At 41.6% G+C, this 18,935-nt stretch overlaps 1 protein-coding gene across 5 annotated transcripts in view; it reads right to left on the bottom strand.

The window, feature by feature from the left end:
* Snap25 (Synaptosomal-associated protein 25kDa) overlaps nucleotides 1–18,935 on the bottom strand; it is a 139,501-nt gene that overhangs the window by 107,367 nt on the left and 13,199 nt on the right. For 3 of the 5 annotated variants that reach the window (XM_072299322.1, XM_019046120.2, XM_019046121.2), the window contains exon 1: nucleotides 2,632–2,789. The exons of the other annotated variants lie outside the window; for them this stretch is intronic. The gene's annotated coding sequence lies outside the window, so the exon portion shown is untranslated. Of the gene's footprint in view, nucleotides 1–2,631; nucleotides 2,790–18,935 lie in introns of those variants that run through there. 5 annotated transcript variants of the gene reach the window in all.

Below are 18,935 nucleotides of genomic sequence, written 5' to 3'. Positions count from 1 at the left end.
TTTAGGTAGTGACTGAAAGCAAACTGCAAAATCCTATGTTAAGAGCGAGTGCAGTAGAAATCTGGATTGATTTCATCCGAAAATTTGGCAACGCCGGATTTCCTTCTTTAAACCTATGCTAAATAATCGATTCTCATCGGAGCACCGGGCCCCTCCAAGAATCGATACATTTCCATGTGTTTAAATGGAGAGGAGACGATTTTGCCAAACTAATGGATCCGCCAATGGGGGAATGGTCAACTGGGATGCAGCAATCGTTTAGACTTATTCTCCAAAACGTTCCGCATGCACATAACGAGGAGGTGATTTTTCGTCGTATTTACACAAGTTTACATTTCTTCATGAAACGTTCAAATCAACTAATGTTGACATTCTTTCCGAAACCCTAAAATAACATAATTTCACATTGAACGTAAACTAAAGTCCTGTAAATCTTCATCATACTGGGAGCTTAAAACACATGCCACGCAAAGTTACAAAAAAAAATATAGAAAGGTTTGTTTGTCATAATTCCAGTACCTAAGAACGATGTGTCCTTTTACGTTCGGAGTGCGGTCTCAAGAAATACAGTCCGGTTGAAGAGGGCATTTCACATCAACATAAAAACGTGATTGCACTAATTTTGGGGAGAGCAGGTGAATGTTAGTGTTCATGAAATGCGAAAACAGAATAGCATCAGTGGCGTAGCGTGATTTGCGATATATCGATTGATCTGCCATCTATACGTATGGTGAAGAATCTATTATTAAAATGTTCGCTGATCGCTGCGAACACCCTGTTTATCGATCCTTTTCATAGGTTTAAATGGCAGAACAATCGATATATCGCAAAGCACGCCACGCCACTGAATAGCATAGGGTCAAATGCATCGCCTTAAGGTACGAGCGTGGTCGGAGACAATCTAAGCTATCTACGTTGATTCCACAGGGTGTCTACTAAAACAGGCTGACCAAAAATTCAGTACTTTTTCAGTACATTCCCAAAAACTTCAGTACCTCCTCAACAGAAAAATTCAGTACTTTTTCAGTACCTCTATTTAACGAAATTCGAACAATTTCAAAAATTTGAATTTCTCGCTCAAATTGAGACAAAGTTAACAAAAAAATGAAAAAAATTCCGGACCTCTTGCGGAATTGCCGCATTTTTTCAGTACTTCCGGACCCCCCTTAAAAAATCAGTACTTCCTGACTTGTAGACAACTAGACACCCTGTTCCAGTGACGATCACTTGGGCTAAAATTTGCTACAAAATGCTGTTGTCGCGCGAAGTTATGTGCAAAGTACGGTGAGGTTCGTTCGTTTGTTTAAAATGACAGCTAAGAGCAAAATATGTCCGTCTACGTTCAGAGCAAGGCCCCGAGAAGAATAGTCACGCTGGAGAAAGCATTTTAAGTTAATACGCCAATGGGTTGTATTGAAATTTGAGAAAAGTACGTGAAAGCTTATTTGTTTAAATAACGTGCGGAAAAAATGAATTGCAAAGTGTCAAGTTTGTGTGTCGACTTATGGTGCGAGCATGGTCAGAAGAAATCCAGATAATCGAGTCTAAAAATAGCTACGGCTAAAAAATTAGTGGCTCTATGGGTTGTGCTGAAATTTGAGAATAGTAGGTGAAAGTTTGTTTGTTTTGGTAACGTGTAGAAACAGAATGTCATAGTGTCAGTTGCCTTATGGTGCGAGCATGGTTAGAGGAAATATTTACAATTGAGTGTGAATAAAGCTATGGCTAAAAAATTAGTGGAGCTGTAAGTTGTGTTGAAATTTGAGAAAAGTAGGTGAAAGTTTGTTTGTTTTGATAACGTGTAAAAACAGAATGTCATAGTGTCAAGTGGGTTGCCCTTATGGGGCGAGCATGGTCAGAGGAAATCTGGACAATCCAGTGTGAATATCGCTACGGAAAAAACATGAGTGGAACTATAAGTTGAGTGAGCTATGGGTCGTGCTAAAATTTGAGAAAAGTAGGTGACAGTTTTGTTTTGATAACGTTAAAAACAGAATGTCATAGTGTCAGTTGCCTTATGGTGCGAGCATGGTTAGAGGAAATCTTTGAGCGTGAATAAAGATACGGCTAAAAAATTAGTGGAACTACGGGTCAAGCTAAAATTTGAGAAAAGTAGGTGAAAGTTTGTTTGTTTTGATAACGTGTGAAAACAGAATATCATGGTGTCAAGTGTGTTGCCTTATGGTGCGAGCATGGTCAGAGGAAATCTGGACAATCCAGTGTGAATATAGCTACGGATAAAAAATGAGAGGAGCTTTAAGTTGTCCTGAAATTTGAGGAAGGTAGATGAAAGTTTGTTTGTTTTGATAACGTGTGAAAACAGAATGTCATAGTGTCAAGTGCGTTGCCTTATGGTGCGAGCATGGTTTTGGAAATCTAGACAATCCAGTGTGAGTATGGCTACGGATAAAAAATGAGTGGAACTATAAGTTGTGCTGAAATTTGAGAAAAGTAGGTGAAAGTTTGTTTGTTTTGATAACGTGTGAAAACAGAATGTCATAGTGTCAGGTGCCTTATGGTGCGAGCATGGTTTCGGGAAGTTCGACATTCGAGGGCGAACAAAGCTACGGCTAGAAAATCGGCGGAAAGGCGCGCGAAAGCGTGCAGTTGAAAGTAAGGAGAGTTACTTACAGGAAAGAAAAGAGAGAGAGAGGAAGAGAGGAAGAAGTTATTCACTACTGGAGGAGCTCGGAGAGCATATCGGAACGCGTCAGCTGACGGGCGCGGAGTGAGGCGGCTCTGCGCGGAGGGCGAGAGGCCGCCTGCGCCGGGGCTGGCAGGCAACCGGCAATGCGCAAAGCTCCGTGTCCCATCCCCTGTCTCCCGTCTCCGTCCACCCCCGAGCCCCCGACCCGACTCGACGGCTGCGACCGTGAGAGTCTGCCCTAGGACGCATCGATCCGCCCGCTCGCTCGCACCGTGTCGCTCGACAGCCGCGCTTTCGGCTCTTACCCCGGATGACGTAACGCGGAGAGGATCGAAGCCCGCGGTCCTAGAGCTCCCAGCTGCCCCTGCCCTCGCGGATAAAATATCGCCCGAGCATCGCGCTTCAAGATAAAGTATTTCCCGGATCCCCCCGAGCTTCGTGTGGAGTGGAGGGGGGAGGCTTGTCCCCAACTTCGGCCGAACTAGTTTAGCGAATCGAGGACCGGGGAGTGCAAATTGAGGGCAAAGAAGGACAGTTCTGCCGTTCTTCGGAAGAACACCGTATGAAGCTTCGAGAATTGCCAAATTTCCCTTGATAAACTATGTATTTCGGAGAACATTCGTGTATTTTTTCTCTTGAAATTTTCAGATACTTTAGATTAAATTGCGTACAAAATTGTCTGAGGGAGGGGGGAGGCTTGTCCCATACTTCGACCGAACTAGTTAAGCGAATAGAGGACCGGGGAGTGCAAATTGAGGGCAAGGAAGGACAGTTCATCGCCTTCGTGGCATAAGGACGTGACTACATTTGACGATGACCCCTGTCGCCCATACTACTCAATGATTTCCCTGGCTCATCTCTAAATGTAGTTACGCCCTTGAGTCAGCCAAGCGACGAGTTGGCCCCCTCCAACTGAATTTGAAATTTGACCTTCGCAGGATTGCCACAGAATTTAGAGACTGAATTTTCTTGACATGTCCCTGACACATTTTGGTAAAATTCCCAGACAGTTGAAGATATGCCAGATGGTTAAAAAGACAATATTAAATAGTTTTCGGGCAAAATTTGTTATTTGAAACGTTTAAACCATGTCAGAGAGCAAATAAGGGTGGCTGAACTGTTTTTCCCTGACGTTTTCAGGTTTTCCCTGATTTTTTGAAATTCCCTGACATTTCCCGGTATTCCGTGACTGTGGCAACCCTACCTTCGGCGGAGGAAATTTCTATCAAATAGAAGGCATTTTTCAGGATTTTTGAAGGTTCTGCTTGTTCGGATGAGATATGGCGCTGGCGCCTTTGATGGGGGCGGATAGTTGGACACGCTTGTTTTGGGTCATTTGGAGCTAGTTCAACGGGGTCAAAGGAGACATTGTCCGCTGCCTGAAAACCAGGGTTGCCAAAAGGGGGAGCGCAATCACCAGCAATTAAAAAAACTACCCTTGGATGTTACTGTTGACGTGTGCGCTCTGCAATTGCACACATTTTTGGCGCGGAATGGGCGCAATCGTAGTAGTTTTCACAAAAAAATGTATTGCGTTCTTTTGGCACAAACAAGACATTCACAGCGATTTTTCAGCAATCACAAGTTCAATTGCTATAGAACCATTCTTTACCGGTATAAAGCGTCAACGCCGACGGACTGAATGATTTATTATTTTTGTCTCCATCCATTCATGTTACAAGGAGTGAACCACTAGACAAGGTGCATGAATTTAAGCATCCTGGCACAAGTTCCTTCGTTAAAATTTTACCTTCGCGCAACCGGCGCAACGAAAAACTGATAGCCACGCCAAATCAAAATAATAACGTTTTTATTTATTTAGTATAAATTGAGACAAATTTGAATTCACCGCTCACAAGAAAAACAAGAGTCTATCTCTGAATCAAATCGTGCACTGTAAAGGTTTTGACCGGCTTCTCGATCAAGAAGTGTTCCTGCAGCACCATGCGTTGTTCAAAGTTCAAACAACATGCAATAGCTGAGCCGAGGCGCCGATATTGAGGTTGTCATATTTTCATACGCCGCAGAGACGGTCACATTAACGTTTCATGTGCGATATAATTCAAGTAGATCATTGTTTTTTCGATGAACGTGAAGTTTGAATTCACGCATCAAAAAACGTTGATATCTTGATAAGGAGTTACTTTCAGCGATTCCTGTTGAACAAATCGTGTTTTACATGAAAGTTTGATGCGATAACATTGTGCAGGGGTGCAGAAACTTCCGAGGGTTCCCCAAAAATAAATTTAGGTTCCTCCATTTTAAACTTTCGCAGAATTTTGCCCGACAAATAAGGTTCACAGTTGGGTTCCCTCAAAATAGCGCGGTCAACGGTGTGGTTCCCCCAAAAATAGGGCGCTTGAATGTTTTGTTCCCCCGAAAACAGCGCGATTGACAGTTAGGTTCCCTTAACGTAGCGCACTCAACAGTCAAGTTCCCCTTAAACCCTAAAAAAAAGAAAAGAAAAAAAAACAACTCCGAAAGTTCCTCCAATTTTTTCGTCCTCACATGGGTTCCCCCATTTTTCTCGTCCACACACGGGTTCTCCCATTTAACGCGAACGGCCGGTCGCGTGGTTGGGAAGTTCCTGCACCCCTGTATGAGTCATGATGCTGAAACTTCCTCCTTTTCTAGTGGTCCATTCATTCAAATCACTGGGAAATGGAAATCAGGATTCCACGTTTGAAGGACAGCGGGGGCTCTAGATATATTCACCGGAAACTATTCAGTGTCGCGGGAACCCTCGAAAGTTGGAGTGACGTTGACGCAAAGCCCTTGAAGTCGGATGAGGCGCGTCGAAGAGGGTCAAAGCGTTAAGTGTCCCCCGTCGTATCCCCCGGATAGGGGGCCGGGGGCGGCTGAGAAATATTGCCGAATGGCAAAAGAGCTTTCACGGCGCTCAAAGAAAAGACTACGTATTAATAAATGTCTCCATATTGCGTTCCGGCGGTCCTTTTCCACTCGGAAAATACTTCTTCAAGCGCTCCGAATGTTCGACATTTTCCTCTGATAGAAGTGGAAGATCGGTGGAGTTGCCGTGAATGATTCTTCCCGAAGACTAAAGAGTGAAAATTTGATACCTGTTACGCAGTGTCAGGCGTTGCTAGGATTTTCTTCTCATTTGCCAGGAATCTGGTGACTTCAGGATGATAATTGGACTGCATTTTGCAATTTGGAACTATAAATTCTGGCCCGGTGTAAAAACAACGTATATGCCATTAGTTTCCCTTTGCACATAAGTGTTTTTTTTTTTTCAGATGAGCCAGAATTTATAGCTCCATATTGCAAAATGCAGTCCAATTCTTGTCATGAAAACCGCGCTAGTCAAATTTTTTGTAAGAACTTTTTCTTGCCGATTTTTCTAAAATTGTTGATACTTCTTACACTACGGCCGTTCCGAGCAACCGTTTCTCGTCAGGTGTTTAAAATTTATACACCTTTAAAACACCTGACGATGAGCGGTTGCTCGAAGCGGCCGTAGTGTCAGAAGTATCAAACATTTTAGAAAAATCGGCAAGAAAAAGTTTTTACAAAAAATTTGATGAAGGATGGCCAATAAAGTTAACAAAAGAAGTGAAAACAGCTAGTGTCACACGATTGAATGGAGCTAACGAATGGACACGGTTAGAAACTTAAAAAACCTAATTAGAGCTCACCCATCTCGTCAAATACCTGCGGACTGCTAGAGTACCTTTATAGGGAGAGCACGGCCACTGAGCCCCATGGAGGAGCTTAGGGCCCCAAAACGGGCTGCGATAGGATAGCGCGAATGCCCTATTTTGTACCTTTTGGAGATGCATAGGATTGCGCAATATTCAAGCGTTCAAGATTCAACAAGGAAGCGTAATCTGGCAACCTTGGTAGATAGAACCTTACAGGGGCGGACTGGCCCTAAATTAAGTATGGGGCGGGCCCCTAGGGGGGTCTGGGGGCCCTCCCCCGGGAAATTTTGAAAATTAGGCCCTTTTAGAATGAATTTTACGCTATTTTAGACCCTATTCTTTAATATTATTTTTGAAACATTATCCAAAAAGAGACCAGAAATGCAAAACTTAGTACATTTTCTTAAACTGGATGAAAAAATGAGAATCCGTTGTATACTTGGAATTCAACTTTTATTTTCCTCTTCCAACGAAAAATTGTGCCAAAGCTAAATTAGTATACAGAAGATACATAGAATCAAGTAGAATAGTAATAGTGACAGTCTAAAAAGAACACATTCTGAAAAACACAGTTCGGATTTTTTTGTTCGTTTGTTTTTTTTAAATGTCCTTTTTAGCCGCCAAAATTGACAACTGTCTTAATTTTTTTGAACGTTTTATTGGATCCTTTCTTCGCTCTGCTCATAGAAAAATCAGTGCCGTTTACTAGTTAAATGACGCGTAATGAATGAATAAATCGATGGTTAAATTCTGAAAACACGTAACTCGGAATCCGCATCATGAACCCTGAGACTCGTAAGGATGCTCATGTTTTGCGTGTATCCTTATGAGTCTCAGGGTTCATGAGTTAATGATGCGGATTCCGAGATACGTGTTTTCAGAATTTAGCCATCGAAATAAAAATAAAAATGAAAATAAAATACAAACCAAAAATTGACAAAAATCTGACACTTTGAAAATTATTGTGTTAATTAAACTGGAAATAGAAACACAGTTTTACGCCATTAACAGCCTTTTTAACTCTGTTGAGGTTGCCGCGATCAAGTTGATTATTATCTCGTGATCAATAGATTTGGTCAAAAAACTGCGTTACGTATTATATGGACAGCCCCCATTATGGATTTCGCTAAAGGGGGAAAAATCGCCGAAGGCCCCTACGAAATCCCTTGAGGAAGGTAGGAAAGGTTCCTACTAGGGGCCTCCAAAGTTCAAAATTGCATAGAAATGCGCCCTCGAGGCCTCTCTGAATCAGTACCAAAGGGCCCCCGGCAAAAAGGACCCTTTTGTCGAATCGGCGATAAAGAGCCCGGTGCCTTGAAGGTCCTTAGAGGCGGTATAAAACCGCATCAAGGCCTCTTCAAATCGGCAATAAATGGTCCCTTGGAAACGGCAAAAAAGGACTCCTTCGAATCAGATAAAGGGGCTCTTTTAAGGTCCTTAGAAGCGGCAAAAAAAGGCTCCATCGAGTCTTCTTCGAATCGGCAATAAATGAGTCCTTCAGGGCTCTTCCGAAATGACAAAAAAGGACCCCTTTGGACTTATTCGAATCAGAAAAAAGGGCTCTCAAAATGCAACGCCCTTAGATACGGCATAAAAAAGCTCCTTCAGGGCGCTCTCCGAATCGGCAATAAAGTGTCCTGTCCTCTCAGGAGTCTCGGGGCCCTTTCTCGAGGACGAACCGAAAAAGCCCTCGGGCGCTTCTTCGAAACGGCGAAATACGGCCCTTCAAATCGGCCAAAAGGGGCCCCTCCGGGGCCCCTTTTGGCCGATGAAAGTGGGGCGATCGCCCCATCGCCACCCCGGCCAGTCCGTCCCTGGAACCTTAGTTTGTGGTAGATAACTGTGTCGCGGAAGACTGTTCATTCCCTCCTTACTTACGGGCATGTCTCTCTTCGATGGATAGCCCTTGCAGCACGAATGACCCAGAGAGCTCCCAAAGACATTTAAAAAGTGAACAAGGGGCCTAAGGCCGCTACGCGGCCGTTAACCACTGGAAAGAAACTACACGCAAAAAATCGTAGAACAACCATGTTCACGTTTTTTAAGAGATGAATGGATCCAAAACCCGACGAGTGCACCCGAAAGAAAGCGTATATTTATCTCTGATTGCAATGTTATGCACAACTTCTATGTTTCTTTTTAATAGATGTTTTTAAAGAGCTACACACAGTTTTTCTGAAAAGTTTCCGCGAATTTACCTAAAGGATATCACAAAAAAGTATCAAAAATGTCGACGCGATATTTTTGTTCGTTCTATATTTTTTTAATGTAACCAAAAATAATTACTTAAATATCATCTGAGTTTCTGAACCGTTACAATGAGGATACACATTTTCCCTTTAACTATGGTAAAAACTGGAGCTGAAAGTAAAAAATGATGACACTCAGTCCTACAGCATTCCTACAGTCTTGTAGACGCTAATATGCGTTTCGCGTCAACTGACCGGCTACCCTGCGTTTGGCGCAATGCGAGAAGTATCCGTGCAGTCTTGTAGGCGCTAGTAAGGGCTTGACGCCGACCGCATTGTTTGGCGCAATGCGTGAAGTATTCCTTGAGTCTTGCAGGCGCTAATGTACGTCTAACGCTGGCCGCACTGTGTTCGGCGCGATTATTTGAACTCTCGTCATCGACATACGCGGCATCGAATAATAGATCTTAAAAGGCCTATCCGGTGTTGCCGAATGGAGATGTTGCATCTGCGAGGAATTTACGATTTGACTAGTAATTGGATTGCATTTTGCAAAAAGGAACCACTAGCATTTCAATGTTGCTGAAATTGTGCAACTTCTTTTGTCTTGGAGGAAAAACCCGATTATCCATTAATAGTTTCTATTTTACTCGCTAAAAACTGTAAATTTAAGACAAAAATTACCATCTAAATTTCATAGTTTTTCACGATTTCCGCAATTTTATTGCAAAAGATGAAGTTGCACAATCTTAGCATCATTGCAATGCTAGTGGTTCCTTTTTGCAAAATGCAATCCCATTATGATGTAAAAGTTCGCGAGAAACACGCTGGTGCCACTGGTTTTCTCTGAAATCAACTCCCAAGCTCAAGAAAAGCTCTCAAGTTGAGGCCAAAATGGAGGGGATATCCCACGCTATCCTAAGAGTCCACCTCTCCATCAAGACAAACTCTCCATGCAAAGATAGGGAGCGAATACATTGACAGGGCTGCCACTTTATTTGGGAACTCAAAAACTGAAAACGCGGCATCAATGCTAATGTATTTGCTCCCTATCTTTGCATGGAGAGTTTGTCTTGATGTAGCCGTGGACTCTCAGGATAGCGGGGGATATCCCCTCCATTTTGGCCTCAACTTGAGAACTTTTTTTGAGCTTGGGAGATGATTTCAGAGAAAACCAGTGGCACATCGTGTTTCTCGCGAACTTTTACATAAGAATCAATAGTCAAATCGCAAATTCCTCACACATGCAACATCTCCATTGCTGGATCCGCCTCTGCAGACGCAAAAAAAATCACGATGAACGAGGTCCAAACCAACCTATACATTGATACGGAAAGCACTGAAGAGGACGCGAGATGGTTGGCTTATGCTTAGACGCTTATCAGTGCGTCGAAAGATCAATATTTGAGCAAAATTAGAGGAGCATTGGGAGCGTGCGATGCAGTGGCGTGGCGTGAATGATCGATTATCGATACTTCCCCATTTGAAGCTATGGTAAAGAATCGATTATTAAGGCGTTCGCTGCGAACAACCTGATAATCGATCTTTTTTCATAGGTTTGAGTGGCGTATCAATCGATACATCGCAAAGCACGCCACGCCACTGCGCTGCGTGCGATGATTCTGCCACGCGACTGTTTGACTGGAGCGATACGATTGCTTGGCAATTCGGAGTCAATGCGCCCCGCGGCCAGCCCCGCCCGGTTTGCCCGCCAAAATTCCGTCCTGGCGAGACGCGCGCAGACAGACTGTTCAAAAAACGACTGATCGTTAACTGGGCCAGACAGCGGACCGATTATTGAAACTGATAGATAAAGCGATAGACAAAGACGACAAAAGGGATTTGGAGGGATCCTATTGGTGGAAACGGGTTGTTGCAATGGACAAAGGAGGTAGGTAATCGACTAAGTAACGGCAACCCACGAGAAACCCGACAGTTAGTCTATCATTTTCCCCCTTAGTCGATGAGAACCACCCATTTCAACCAATAGAATTGCTTTATACCCCCTATGTCTTCTTTGTCTATCGCTTTGTCTATCAATTTCAATAATCGCCGCTGGCGAGACGCGCGCAGTTAAAAGCGCGAGACTGTTAAAAAAAACGACTGATCGTTAAACTGGGGCCAAAACAGGGGTTCTTGTGACGTCGCACAGAGGATCGAGTCAATAGGAGAGGTCGGACGAAATTCGGAAACTTTAAACGCTTATAACTCCGTTTATAAAAAACTTGGAGATTCGAAAAGAGGTTTCGTTGGCTTCCTCTTGAAATTTTCTTCAAGAAGCACCCATTGAAATTTAAAATGCGACGAAATAAACATCAACATTTGCCGTTTTAGTCAAAATTTCATGTCCGACCTCCATGATGGAAATGTTGCATGTGTGAGGAATTTGCGATTTGACTGTTGATTCTTAGGTAAAAGTTCGCGAGAAACACGATGGTGCCACTGGTTTTCTCTGAAACCCGCTCCCAAGCTCAAAAAAAGCTCTCAAGTTGAGGGCGTAATGGAGGGGATATCCCACGCTATCCTGAGAGTCCACCTCTACATCAAGACAAACTCTCCATGCAAAGATAGGGAGCAAATACATTAGCAGGGTTGCCGTGTTTTCAGTTTTGGAGTCCTTAAATAAAGTGGCACCCCTGTCAATGTATTTGCTCCCTATCTTTGCATGGAGAGATTGTTTTGATGTAAAGGTGGACTCTCAGGGTAGGGTGGAATATCCCCTCCATTTTGGCCTCTCTTTGAGAGCTTTTTTTGAGCTTGGGAGACGATTTCAGAGAAAACCAGTTGCACCATTGTGATTCTCGCGAACTTTTACATAAGAATCAACAGTCAAATCGCAAATTCCTCACACATGCAACATCTCCATTGACTCGATCCACTGTGCGTCGTTAGTTATCGAACAGTGGCGTGGCGTGCTTTACGATATATTGATTGTTATGCCATTTAAACCTGTGAAAAAGGATCGATAAACAGGGTGTTCGCAGCGAACACCTTAATAATCGATTCTTTACCATAGGTTTAAATGACATAACAATCGATATATCGCAAAGCACGCCACGCCACTGTTATCGAAGAGGAATCGATATTTCCTTACATTTACGGCCCTTTGCGCTTGGAATAGAACGCGGCAGTCACGATCGCTACCACCCACATCGGGCCTTTAAGGTGGATCTCAGGTTCGGCAGAATGCATTTCGGGGTCGAACCATTCCAAATTTAAAATATCAAGGGAACCGTTTTGCGAACATCAAAATGTTTTAGTATCTAGATCAATGACTGAAAGGGTCGCCCATTTCAAAAAACCGTTTTTCAAAGCCTCGGAACATGGGCACACGTCCTACATTGCTAGAGTCGATGCACCGAAATCGCTTGATAAATGAATAATGTTGTTTTGAACTCATTTTGTGGTTTTAATATTTCTTAATGCTTGATCTGTAGACTTTGACTGTGTGAAAAGACTCCCGTGGATACGCGGAGCTGAAAAAATCCATGATACTGTTTTCCATTTATTCAGAATCGAGGGGTGCTTGAAAAATCCCCGACTTTTCCAAACATGAGGAACCGATCCTCGCAGTAAACGTTGGCGCCACGGGCCCACGCACGCTGTGATGAAGTGGTGAATGCCTGGACATTCAAAACGCCTTCACCTCCGTGCGTATGCAACACGGACAACAAGGGAGCCCGAATAGTTGCATCTAGAGCACCTGTACACGGGAGAGAATGGAGATGTAGCGTGTGTAAGGAATTTGCGATTTAACTGTTGATTCTTAGGTAAAAGTTCGCGAGAAACACGATGGTGCCACTGGTTTTCTCTGAAATCCACTCCCAAGCTCAAAAAAAGCTCTCAAGTTGAGGCCAAAATGGAGGGGATATCCCACGCTATCCTAAGCGTCTACCTCTACATCAAGACAAACTCTCCATGCAAAGATACGGGAGCAAATACATTGACATGGCTGCCAACTTATTTGGGGATTCGAAAACTGAAATCACGGCAACCCTGTCAATGTATCTGCTTCCAATCTTTGCATGGAGAGTTTGTCTCGATGTAGAGGTGGACTCTCAGGATAGCGTTGGATATCCCTTCTATTTTGGCCACAACTTGAGAGCTTTTTTTGAGCTTGGGAGTTGATTTCAGAGAAAACCACTGGCGCCATCGTGTCTCTCGCGAACTTTAACATGAGAATCAACAGTCATATCGCAAATTTCTCTCACATGCAACATCTCCATTGCCATTTCTGTACCGCTCTCTGATTGGTTCATCCGTTTCCGGCTATATTGGAGCTCCAAAGTTGGCCCAATGTAAACAAACCCGACCCAGAGGAACACGCATTATCGGCTGAGAAATGAATGATAATCACACTCGAAGCTTAATTTTCGGCAAAAATATTCATCAACGTTCGATCCGAACTCAATCCAGAAGTTGGATATAAAAAAAGTTCTGTCACACCCAAAATCACGTCTTGAACTTGGTAGAACTTTTTCGCCATCATGTTTGTTTACATTGGGCCAACTTTGGGGCTCCATGATAGCCGACCAATCAGAGAGCGGCACACTTTTACTGTAGTAAAAGAATTGGCAATACTCTCCCGTATACAGGTGCTCTGGTTACTTCCAGGAGTGTTCTTCCCATTCAACACTAAGGGCGCTTGTTTCTTTTACATCGTAACTTAATTTCAGCGTTGAGGCTTCCTTGAGGCAGAAGGATAAACCTCGTCAAGAGAACTTTATGGGATACTAAAAAACATCCCATCAAGGATGATTTGTAGGTTTCTTCTAACTCCGAAGGAGCAGGGGTGCAGAAAGTTCTTCCCTTCCCCATTTTATAATTTCCGTTTCCCACAATAAACTACAAAAACCCTCAAAAACATTTTCGGGCAAAAAATCCGGTCGAGGAAATTGACGTGTTACATCTTACTAACCAAAAACATTCCCTTTCACCCCTCCAAGAAGGTTGATAAAACTAAGTAAGTAACTATGAGATGGCAAAAACCTCTCTTAAATTCTCAGGGTCCATCAAGGCCACATATGTCCAAAAACTTACTCTATATGGTTTAAAAAAAAGAAACAAAAAATAATCCCTTAACAATAAGAAAATTTAAAAAAAAAAAAACAAAACCGATTTTGTGGTTCACAGATATGTACATAAATCCTTCGAATGAACTTGAAATCACAAAATCGGTCGAGAAAATTTAAATGAATTTTCTCCTTCAATTATGAGTTCCGCAACAAGCACGACTCGCTTGAAGCTTTCCATACACGAGCCGCAAGAAACTAATTTCTTCTTTCTTACCTACTGATTGTGAGGAGAGCGGGAGCATTTACTTTTTCCTTCATTTATACAGGATGCAACAAGCATGACTCTTGCGTTTGCAGAAACCCTTTCATTAAGGAGATCGCGAGAGCCTTTACCGCGTTCATTTCCAAAAGGGATTACTCCAGAATTTCATGCATTTTAATAATTTAAACGATTCATCTGTTCTTCTCTTCTCTCCTTCTGTCCATTGACAGAGATACACAATTTTTCCGACTCACTGACGCGACCGGCTCGATGCTCTCAGTGAAACGATGCCTTTTTATCCCTGACGCCAGCTTCAGTTTTACCAGTGGACCCATTTTACCACATAGGTACATTTCAGACTCTTTCGATTAACTTCGCTGCATCTAAATCATGGTTGCTTTTACTGTAAGCTTACCATATGATTTGGATGGTGAGAAGGCTAAAAGTTTTCGTTTACTTTTCCTTTTTTTCATTTTCACGAAATGGGTCCCATTTGACAAGAGGAGTTACTTAAAGAAATTGAATTAAGTTTCGATATAAGAAAACTCACACCCATGCTGTGATGTAAGTGTTATTCTGATTTTTTTTTTTTTTTTTTTTTTTTTATACCTTAGAGGTAATCCACACTTGTTTACGCATCGAGCCGGTCGCGTCAGTGAGTCGGAAAAATTGTGTATCTCTGTCAATGGACAGAAGGAGAGAAGAGAAGAACAGATGAATCGTTTAAATTATTAAAATGCATGAAATTCTGGAGTAATCCCTTTTGGAAATGAACGCGGTAAAGGCTCTCGCGATCTCCTTAATGAAAGGGTTTCTGCAAACGCAAGAGTCATGCTTGTTGCATCCTGTATAAATGAAGGAAAAAGTAAATGCTCCCGCTCTCCTCACAATCAGTAGGTAAGAAAGAAGAAATTAGTTTCTTGCGGCTCGTGTATGGAAAGCTTCAAGCGAGTCGTGCTTGTTGCGGAACTCATAATTGAAGGAGAAAATTCATTTAAATTTTCTCGACCGATTTTGTGATTTCAAGTTCATTCGAAGGATTTATGTACATATCTGTGAACCACAAAATCGGTTTTTTTTTTTTTTTTTTAAATTTTCTTATTGTTAAGGGATTATTTTTTGTTTCTTTTTTTTAAACCATATAGAGTAAGTTTTTGGACATATGTGGCCTTGGTGGACCCTGAGAATTTAAGAGAGGTTTTTGCCATCTCATAGTTACTTACTTAGTTTTATCAACCTTCTTGGAGGGGTGAAAGGGAATGTTTTTGGTTAGTAAGATGTAACACGTCAATTTCCTCGACCGGATTTTTTGCCCGAAAATGTTTTTGAGGGTTTTTGTAGTTTATATCAGCTCGTTTTTGAATGGAGAAAGGTGTGGCCATAAAATATTAAGTAGGTACTATTGGCTATTTGAAAATCCTGAATGAATGGAAAGTAAACAACATCTGCTAAAGCACTAACACATTTAGCGGAAATTTTAATAGCACCCACTGACTTGTGATCAGTCTGGAAATAGGTAGTTGAAAGTAGTGGGGCTACCTAAGGTAGTCAAATGTATCTGTACCTATTGGAAAGGCTCACAGGAAAAGGGTGACAGGGGAGGGGGAGGGGTTAAATAGCTATCGAGTTGTCATTTACCTGCGTGAGAAAATTAATGGAAAAAGAGTATAACTTATTGTCATAGGCATTACACTGTAAGCTTATTCCAAGTTATAAAATAATTTTGCTCATTTGTTTCAACTACGCACATCATCCCTCTTAAGCGCACCTATGTTTGTATTAATGCTAGCGGCAAGTTTTTCGATACTGAATTTCATCACTCAGCAACCTATCAGATGATTATGGAAATTCATGAGAGCGTTGCCTTATAAATCATAGGTACTCCGTATGGAATGATGAATTATTCATGAAACAACCAGTGAATGAAGTAGTAGAGCACAAATTTTACCAAAATGAGGCTATTTGGTGTGGCATGACTTTAAACTAGCTAGGTATTTTCATGACTTTTGGGATTATTATTCTTTAGAGCATCCAAACATCCAAACTTTGTTCCTACAGACTCTAGGTACACCATACTCTAAGGAGCATTGTAAAAGAAAAATTGTCGATGATTGCAATGAAATGAGAAATATTTTCATCTCCCCCGAATACTTAATTTCTCATTGAAAATTTGGCAACAGGCATACTTATCGCATAAGATGATCTTCCTAACTTGAGGGTGCCAGCAGCCTGATTGTTGAAAGTTTGTGTTTGAAAGGTAGACACAGATGACATTGGTTAAAAAGTGGAGCGTTATTGATCAACTATGTCTTATCGCTGCTTTATTGCGCCTTTGTCTGGTGGAATGGACAACATACTGTCAGAAACTTAAGAGATGCCTTTAGCTTGTCTAGGGTTCCACCCATCAGAGGCACGACAAAACAGCGACAAGACATAGCGCCGACCAATCACGTACCGCCTTTTGACCTATGTCATCTATGTCTACCCAAGAAACACACAATTTCGACAATCAGGCTGCAGGTTCTGACAATGAATACCTATTAAGAGAATTTCTCACTGACCTTATTAAGTATCGGCCATTGCAAAAAAATACCGGCGCATGCAATGAAATAGCTTGCCTTTCTCTTGGATTAATTTCGAATAATATCGCTTCACCATAAAATTTGTCAAATCATATACTTGCCCACATAGGTACCTAGTGCCTTAAGTTATTTTAAAAAATGCAATAGCCATGGAGAAAGTATTTGGTCGTAATACAGGCATTTTAAGGATAAAATATTGCAAAATTTACCTCTTAGTTTCCTTGAGGTTTTAAGGTTCACTGACAGACATCAACCGAAACGGCAATCTCTTGATAAGAGCATTTAGTTAATATATGGAAGGTGATATGCGAGCTTTCCATTTCTTCTTATAAATGATACCAATAATTGATCTAATCACATTCAGCCTTGGACGATTAGCGGTGCAGAAACTAGGTAGGTCAATACTGAACTCCGAACACCTGATATTTTACGTGCACTGTTTCACTGGAGTAATTACATGCTGGGAGCTGAGCTTCGAAAGCACTCGCTAGGTCAAAATTGAATAATACTTCAGTTTAACACATCTAGCAATAAGTGGGTGCAAACATAACCTTATGACTCGATGTAAACAAACACTCAATACGTGAATGACACAGAGGTTCCCTCTAGCAAACTGGTCCTCATTTAAAACAGAGAACTGAGATTAAATATCCATTAAAAGGGTGGAGATTATCCCCTCACATAAGCAGCAAGAAAGAGGGGCGGCGATTTTAACAAAGCTTTCCATTCCGATTTAGGTGGGTATATCCTCTCACTTACTTGGGCTGATGCGATCAGGCAAGGCTCATAGACAAAGTAAGGATCATGAAGACATACTTCTGGCTGGATAAAAAGATAAATGTTAATATAATATTGTATTCAGCCTTGATTGACACAATCGCACTTATTCCAATGGAACTAGGCAGGAACTGGCACCTACGTATGTTACTACTGTAGTCCTCTTAACAGATAAGCAATTTGTTCTGTTACGCTTTTGTACGGAGGAAGAATGGACGCACCCATTTCACACAGTAATCGATGCAAGAAAATGAAGCCTTCATTGTATTTTTATCATCAACTTATGAAATTATGAGAATAAAACGGGTACATACCTTTCATTAAAGACCTTGTTATACATTGTTGGGCAAAATGAAGTTTCTAACAACTCCTGACGCAAAATCAAAGAGACTCAGAAGAAACCAATTTGAGCAAATGCTCACAGTCAAAGACCTTTGATTATGTGACATTAAGTTGACCTATGATTGAACTGTTCCGAAAAGGGATGGAATTGTGCCTCACATACTCAGGTTCGCAAGCCACGCGTAACAAGAACGGTAGAAGAGATAGGAGGATTCCAAGATAAATCATGAAGGAAACATGTTCTTAATGTAAATAACATACACTTCAGAGAAACATAATCACTCCAGAGCACATAGGTTGATGGCAAGATATAGAGCGAATAAATTTTGGTCGAAGTTCAGTGACAGTCGCATGTGAAGGCCGAGGCTCATATTCCAGTAATTTTTAGACTTTAGTGGTGAGAATACATTCTGTGATGTAAATGCTGCTTCCTTTGGAGAGTTTGGCACAATTTCGGTGTAATTTCGTTAACGTAATTTACCTGAATTACATCTATCGCTTAGGTCAGGTACTGACATAGATAAACATGACGACATAACCTCACTTAAAAATTTGTCACATATTCGTTCAATAAAAAATAAAGATACCACTTGAACATTTCAAGAGAAACTAAGGTAATAGTATATCGGGCTCCAGTAGAACACGTGAGACGTAATAATATGAATATGTAAATATAGTAGTTAGCATCTACAAAGAATTAAACTCTTATCCAAATTAGGTATAAATCTATTCATACAACTAGTTGGAGGCTGGTAACGATGTTTACTTTTTGCAGGCAAAGACCCCCTACGATGTGCAGGCAAGATGGCTGCGTCGCGCGACGGGAACTCAGGGCAGTTCGAGCACTCTCTTCCCAATACCTACTCTAACCCATCCTATCGTCCGCCGCCTCCCTACCCCACCCAGCTCGTAATTCTCAAAATACTTTGGCAAGATATTTTTCTGATATAATTTAAGGATATAATATAATTATTGACATAATTATTATGATATAATTTATTTAAGGATTGAGGATGGAGAATCTTTAGAATTTATGGAGAAATCACAAGCTTGTGTGGGGGCCCCAGCGTTCTGAGGCATTGAAATTAATCTTAAACGTACCTATTTACATTTTGAATTTTGGTGGAAAATACGGGGGGGAGGGGGGCTTTAATTTATATCTGAGCCATGTATGTTTGATTAGAGGATTTACTTATTGCTAAATAGGCAGAGGATGCCAGATGATAAGGGATGAGTTTGAGGATTGTATGCGCACAAGGTATAAATGTTTTCAGGATAAAGCTATGGCAGCTAAAAACTAAGATAGCATCCTTCCTTCCTTATTGGAATCAGGCGTAGATCTCAGGAAAAATTTAAAAAATAAAAGGAGGCTATCTACGTGTGGGAGAAACACACAAGTTACTTAGAGTACTTAGAGTTAAATTTTAGGTAAAAAAGATGTGTAGTTGGTCGGTAAGAT

This window comes from Bemisia tabaci, chromosome 4 (genome assembly GCF_918797505.1).
Source record: "Bemisia tabaci chromosome 4, PGI_BMITA_v3".
NCBI classification, from domain to species: domain Eukaryota; kingdom Metazoa; phylum Arthropoda; class Insecta; order Hemiptera; family Aleyrodidae; genus Bemisia; species Bemisia tabaci.
This window is presented reverse-complemented; position numbering and strand designations above follow the sequence as displayed.